Source organism: Raphanus sativus, chromosome 6, assembly GCF_000801105.2.
Source record: "Raphanus sativus cultivar WK10039 chromosome 6, ASM80110v3, whole genome shotgun sequence".
NCBI lineage: Eukaryota > Viridiplantae > Streptophyta > Magnoliopsida > Brassicales > Brassicaceae > Raphanus > Raphanus sativus.
This window is the reverse complement of record NC_079516.1, coordinates 3,031,007-3,039,051: the sequence shown is the minus strand read 5'-3', so window position 1 is coordinate 3,039,051 and position 8,045 is coordinate 3,031,007.

Genomic DNA, 8,045 nt, shown 5'->3' with positions numbered 1-8,045 from the left:
TCTGTAGTCCCCATTTCTCTAGATAATGAAGATTTTATAATGTTAATTCCACTGATCTTGGCAGTATATGAAATTTTTCTAAACTAAATATTAAAAAAAATAAAATGAAACCTATATACCATGAAATATAGTTTAGAATACGTTAATTCAAATGTATAATGTGGTTTTAAATTTTTGAAACAAAAGTAAAGAGTATAAACTTCAATATAGACCATTTACAGAAAACTCACTATTTTAGAAGAGGTTAATCCACGGATTTTGAAAAAAATTCAAAAGTATGAAAATCTTGTTTTAGTGTATATTTTCATCGAGCACTAACATAAGATGATGGTCAAAGAGTTTAGAAACTCTGTTGTCTCCGTTTTTCTAGATAATGAAAATTTTAAAATGCTAATTCCACTAATCTAGGCAGTATATGAAATTTTAGTAAACTAAATATTAAAAAGTTAGAATGATTCCTATATACCATGAAAGATAATTTAGAATACATTAATTCAAATGTAGAAAGTGTTTTACATTTTAAACTAAAGTGAAGAGTATAAACTTCAGTATAGTAAGCATTTACAAAAAAAAAACTCATTATTTTAGAAGGGACCCACGGATTTTGGAAAAAATTCAAAAATATGAAAATCTAATTTTAGTGTATATTTTCATCGAGCACTAACATAAGATGATGGTCAAAGAGTTTAGAACCTCGGTTGTCTCCGTTTCTCTAGATAATGAAGATTTTATAATGCTAATTTCAGTAATTTAGATAGTATATAAAATTTTACTAAACTAAACATTAAAAATTTAGAATGATTTCTATATACCATGAAAGATAATTTAGAATACGTTAATTCAAATGTAGAATGTGGTTTGAAATTTTTTAAACAAAAATAAAGAGTATAAACTTCAGTATATAGATCATTTACCAAAAACTGATTATTTTAGAATGGGTTAACCCATGGATTTTGAAAATTTTCAAAAATATGAAAATCTGATTTTAGTATATATTTTAATCGATCAGTAACATAAGATGATGGTCAAAGAGTTTAGAACCTTTGTTGTCTCTGTTTCTCTAGATGATGAAGATTTTATAATGCTAATTCCACTAATCAGGCAGTATATGAAATTTTAGTAAACTAAATTTTAAAAAATTAGAATGATTTCTATATACCAGGAAAGATAGTTTAGAATACATTAATTCAAATGAAGAATGTGGTTTGAAATTTTTAAACTAAAGTGAAGAGTATAAACTTCAGTATATTGAGCATCTACCGAAAACTCATTATTTTAGAAGGGGGGGGGGGTTAAACCCAAGCATTTTGGAAAAAAATTTAAAATATGAAAATCTGGTTTTAGTGTATAGTTTCATCGAGCACTGACATAAGATGAAGGTCAAAGAGCTTAGAACCTCTGTTATATCCGTTTCTCTAGATAATGAAGATTTTATAATGCTAATTCCACTAATCTAGGCAGTATATGAAATTTTAGTAAACTAAATATTAAAAAAATTAGAATGGTTCCTATATACCATGAAAGATAGTTTAGAATACATTATTTCAAATGTAGAATGTGGTTTGAAATTTTTAAAATAAAGTGAAGAGTATAAACTTCAGTATATAGAGCATTTACCGAAAACTTGATATTTTTGAAGGGGGTTAACCCACGGATTTTGAAAAAAAAAATCAAAAATATGAAAATCTGGTTTTAGTGTATAGTTTCATCGAGCACTGACATAAGATGATGGTCAAAGAGTTTAGAACCTTTGTAATCTCTGTTTCTCTAGATAATGAAGATTTTATAATGTTAATTCCACTGATCTAGGTAATATATGAAATTTTGCTAAACTAAATATTAAAAAATTAGAATGATTCCTATATACCATGAAAGATGGTTTGAATTTTTTTAAACAAAAGTAAAGAGTATAAACTTTAGTATATAGATCATTTACCAAAAACTCATTATTTTAGAAGGGCTCACCCACGGATTTTGGAAAATTTTCAAAACTATGAAAATCTGATTTTATTATATATTTTCATCGAGCACTAACATAAGATGATGGTCAAAGAGTTTAGAAACTCTTTTGTCTCCGTTTATCTAGATAATGAAGATTTTAGAATGCTAATTCCACTAATCTAGGCAATATTTGAAATTTTAGTAAACTAAATTTTAAAAAGTAAGAATGATTTCTATATACCATGAAAGATAATTTAGAATACGTTAATTCAGATGTAGAATGTGGTTTGAAATTTTTAAACTAAAGTGACGAGTATAAACTTCTGTACATAAAGCATTTACCGAAAACTCAATATTTTTGAAAGGGTTAACCCACGGATTTTGAAAAAAAATTCAAAAATATAAAAATCTTGTTTTAGTGTATAGTTTCATCGATCACTGAAATAAGATGATGGTCAAAGAGTTTATGACCTTTGTAGTCTCCGTTTCTTTAGATAATGAAGATTTTATAATGAAAATTTCATTGAACTAGGCAATATATGAAATTTTACCAAATAAAATATTAAAAAATTAGAATGATTCCTATATACCATGAAAGATAATTTATAATACATTAATTCAAATGTAGAATATGGTTTGAAAATTTTTAACTAAAATGAAGAGTATAAACTTCAGTATATAGAGTATTTACCAAAAACTTAATATTTTGAAGGGGATAATCCACGGATTTTGAAAAAAAATTCAAAAATATGAAAATCTTGTTTTAGTGTATAGTTTCATCGAACACTGACATAAAATAATGGTCAAAGATTTTAGAACCTTTGTAGTCTCCATTTCTCAAGATAATGAAGATTTTATAATGATAATTCCAGTGATCTTGGCAGTATATGAAATTTTACTAAACTAAATTTAAAAAAAAAATAGAATGAATCCTATATACCATGAAAGATAGTTTAGAATACGTTAATTCAAATGTAGAATGTGGTTTGAAATTTTTTAAACAAAAGTAAAGAGTATAAACTTTAGTATATGGAGCAATTACTGAAAACTGACACTGACATAGGATAATGTTCAAAGAGGTTTTGTAATAGATTAATACAAATTTATAATGTAGTCAGAAAATTTTAAATAACTTTAATGAGTATAAACTTCAGTATTTATAGAAATTAACGAAAATTTATATTTCCGTAGAGGTGAACCCACAAATTTTTAAAAAAACTCAATAAATATGTAAATCTTGTTTAAATGTATAGTTGTGGGCTTATTGCAAAAGTGACTCAAAACTTGAATTCAAACAGAAAACTAACCTTTTCTTTTGACTCATTTTTTTTTTGAGTTTTTAACCCCACATCTGCATTTTATCTACGAAAAGCCATTAACCCTTTTTTTTTTTTTTTTTCGAAAATGGCTTCTTTACTGTCTCAACCTCATTTTCTTCAAGTATTTACAATATTGCCACTGCCATGAATAGTGGGAACAACTTGTACGAACTGTTTGGAGCTTTTAATGCCCTTTAATGCACGTAAATCTCTTTACACTCTCTCTGTTTCAATTGTTATGAACTAAAAACAACATTTCTTTCACTTTCTCTCCATATTCATCCAAAAACTGAAGCTTTTGATTCAAAATTGTTTGGAGCCATATTTCTTTTCGTTTTGACTTACGGTTGCTTTCGTTTGAGGTTCTGGGTGGTTGGAGAAGACCCTGTGTGCAAACAAAGTCATCTCACCTAGTTGAAGGTACGAATTTGAATTTTTTTCAAAATCTGTTCGCGTAGAAGACTTACAAGTAAGTCATCTGTATGTAGAAGACTTACTGATGAGTCTTCTGGTCAAACGGACGACTTAAACTAAGTCGTCCAGCTTTGTTTGGTGAAAAAAACAGTCCAGACGACTTATATATAAGTCGTCTACGAGAAACAGGCTAGTTTTTGCATTTGACCGAATCGTGTCAGATCTTTGACTATTCTGGACGACTTATAATTCAGTCGTCTCTCGGAAAGTTAAAATTTCAATATTTTATTAAACTAGACGACTTACGTGTAAGTCGTCTTAGGTTAGTTTGTAGTTGAAAAATAAAACTTCATAATTTAATTTTTATTAGACGACATAATAAAAGTCGTCCCGTCAGAAGACTTAATTTAAAGTCGTCCGGGGAAAGCAAAGTCGTCCAGAATTTTTCCCAATAAAGTCGTCCAAACCTTGCTTATCCCGGACGACCTTAAATTAAGTCGTCTAGCTGGACGACTTTTAGTTAAGTCGTCTGGAGAAAGTTAAATTTCAAGTTTTATTTTTCAATTACAAAACTAACCTGGGACGACTTACGTGTAAGTCGTCTAGTTTGAATAAAATATTGAAATTTTTACTTTCCAGAGACGACTGATTTATAAGTCGTCCAGAAATAGTCAAAGATCTGACACGATTCGGTCAAATGCAAAAACTAGCCCGTTTTTCGTAGACGACTTATATATAAGTCGTCTGAATTTTTTTTTTTAACAAACAAAGCCGGACGACTTAGAATTAAGTCGTCCCTTTTAATTTCAATTGCAAAGTGACCTCTTTAGACGACTTACCTTTAAGTCTTCTGGACGACTTAAAAATCTAAGTCGTCTGCGATAATGTTTGTTGAACTTCTTCATTTTCTCTATGTTTACTAAATGTGTTTTATTTTGAATATTTGCAGATGATTTTTAAGTTACATGCAGTGTATGGAGAATGGTTGTTGAGAGATTTCCGTTGGGATTTTGTGGTTGATGATCTCAAAGGAGCAAGATTGTTTTTATTGAATGAAGATTCAACACATGCTGAACTTGTTGCAATGGCTCAAGAAGATTATAACCTGGACATGAGATCAGTGACTGTGGAGATTAGCTACTCATTACCAGCAGAAATGATGATGACTCAAGCAGTCCCCCCATTCATGTTACAAGTGATAGACAAGTTCGAAACTTGCTCGAGATACTCAAACGCATAGAGTATGTCTTTGTGTATCAAGCCGCAGCAAGGTGGAAACGGTTTCAGAGAAAAGAGAAGAAGCTGGTGATAATGATGAAGCTGGTGAATGGGAAGAAGATGTTGGTGATAATGATGAAGCTGGTGAATGGGAAGAAGATGTTGGTGATAATGATGAGGCTGATGAATGTTTTGAAGATGTTGGTGATAATGAGTCTCTGTTGAAGATGAAAATCAAGATGGGGAGGAGGAAAATGGGGAGGAGGAAAATGGGGAGGAGGATGCTGATAACACTATTGTTGGTGAAACGGATCAGAATGGTGGGGATTACAGTCTTTATGGAAAGGTTCTAGATGAGGACGAGGAAGATGATGATAATATTTGTTTTGAAGAAAATTGAAAAGACATATGCTAAGACAAATGCTATTGAAGGAGGAAAATCGGATTGTACCAGCATCTATGTCACAACAGAGTTTTGTTAGCAAGGATGCACTGCTTTCAGAGCTGCGGTTGACAGCAGTGAGGGGTAGGTTTTCTTTCAGAATATACAAATCAACAAAAACTCTCCTTGTGGCAATATGTCGGGTTAGCGGTTGTGGATGGAAGATCAGAGCGAGTGTGAAACCATGGGTCAAACACGTTTTGGGTAACAAAGTATGTGGAAAAACATTTATGCTCAATTGGAGACCGAATCGCTCAGCGGAGACACTGTACTCCAAAGTATGTTTGGTAGTCTTTTCATTGATCGTGTTGGGATCATTGATGGGATAACTCCACAGCATATCACTGATGCAATGAAGAACATGTTTGGCATGACGCTTGATTACACCACTTCATACAGAGCACTGTTATATGCACAGAAATTGGTGAGAGGATCAGCAGAAGAAGGGTATTCGCGTCTGCCTTCATATCTCGAGCAAATCCATTTGCAAATCCTGATTCTATCACGGCTATAGAACTTGATTCTGAGAAAAGATTTAAGTATCTATTTCTCTCTTTTGAGCTTCTATCAAAGGTTTTAAGTATCAGAGAAGGGTCATGTGGTGGATGGAACTCACCTAAGTGGAAAGTATGGAGGTGTTATGTTAGTTGCAGCCGCACAAGATGGCAATTTTCAGATATTCCCATTGGCTTTTGGATCGTGGATGCTGAAGATGAACCTTCTTGTGAATGGTTTTTCAACAAAATTGGCTAGTTGTAATATCTCATGACAAGCCTCTGGTGATAGTCTCCTGACCGGCACGCGGCCATTAAAAGTGCGTGTGAGAAAGGTGTTTCCTTGGGCAACCCGAGAATATTTATTATCACCTTCAAGATAACATTGTCAAAAAGTTTAAAGGGAAACATCTCATGTACTTGGTGAAAGGGGCTGCTTATGCGCAACGGTTCACGATTTTAACCGGTACATGGCTGAGATACGGAGTGCAAACCCGGAACTTGCAACGTATTTGGAGAAGGCCGACGCCAAGCTATGGTCAAGGGTTTATTGTAAGGGGAACAGGTTCAACATAAAAACACAAGCAACATCGCTGAATCTCTATTAATTCCGCACTGAAGCGAGCAAGAGGATTTCCGATTCCGTTCCTGCTGGAGTTCATAAGGCAGAAGTTAGGAAAATGGTATTGGAAAAAGGAGACAAGATGCTTTGAGTCTCCCAACTGTACATAGCCGGGGTGTTGAATACTTGCTTGCTGTTCGATCAGAGATAGCGGATACGATGACGGTCGAACCAATTGATGGATGGCGTTTCTTTGTCAAAGGTGGCAAAATGGACTGTGCGGTTGATTTGGAACATGTAAAGTGTGGTTGTGGTGTCTATGGAGTGGAGAAATATACCTTGCTCTCATGCTGCATAGCAGCTGGAACACATGCTGGTGTGCATTATCGACACACTTGTATGTCCACTTTACTCAAAGAATCATCTGTATGCAGGATACTCAGAGAATATATATCCTATCGTGTCACAACATATTGAGGAACGAGAATGCTTTCCTCCAAACGTAAAGCCGTGGTCCGGGGAGACAGAAGAAATCAAGATGGCAATCTTGGTTGGAGCTATCTAGGATGAGGGGACACAAACCAGGAAGAAACAAGGGCACGGAGATGCTCAAACTGCAAGGAAACCTGGCCATACGAAACCACAATGTACACAAACAGTTGACTAGTTGTCCAGACGACCTAAATATAAGTCGTCCAGTCTTGATTACCCCGTCCAGACGACTATTTTCTAAGTCGTCCAGTGTTTCGTCTAACCTTCTACGAAGTCGTCCAGTGTATTAGACTACCTTCTACTATCCCTTCAAGTGTATTTTTAGACGACCTTTTACGAAGTCGTCCAGTGTATTTAAGTCGTCCAGTGTATTTAAGTCGTCCAGTGTTTAGACTACCTTCTACTATCCCTTCAAGTGTATTTTTGTAAGTCGTCCAGCCTGGAAAACCTCCAGACGACTTATTTGTAAGTCGTCCAGCCTGGAAAACCTTCCAGACGACTTATTTGTAAGTCGTCCAGCTGGAAAACCTTCCAGACGACTTATTTGTAAGTCGTCCAGCTGGAAAACCTTCCAGACGACTTATTTGTAAGTTAAAAATCTATACAAGTTAGAAATATCAAATAAATCATACATGCCCACAACATACAAATAGATTTGTGTAAACAAATAGTTCAAATATACAAATAGATTTGTGTATACAAATAGTTCAAATATACAAATTGATTTGTGTATCTATACAGTTAAAAAATCTATACAAGTTAAAAAATCTAATACAAGTTTAAAAAATCTATACAAATTGATTGTGTAATCTAATCCATACATGCCTACAAACATACCACCATCCATTATCTTTCAAGATGCTGATCAACAAGCTCCGTCCATATAGCCAAAGCATAGTATCCCTCATAGTCTTCGCATTGGACCCTAGCAAAGTCTTTAAGGGCTAAAGGGGACCCAAGAGCATGCACATTCAATGTACTTTGCAGCGTACACGCCACAATCACCATTGTTGGCCGTGGGTACATCTTTGAGGAGTCTCTCATAAGTGTATCGCTCCAACCCATGCATCTGGTCTCCGCACTCCACAATCAGATAAGGGACCATCTCGAGAAAAGGCTCCATTATCTCATCCATCTTCTGGTATGGTAGTTGAAGGTATGCT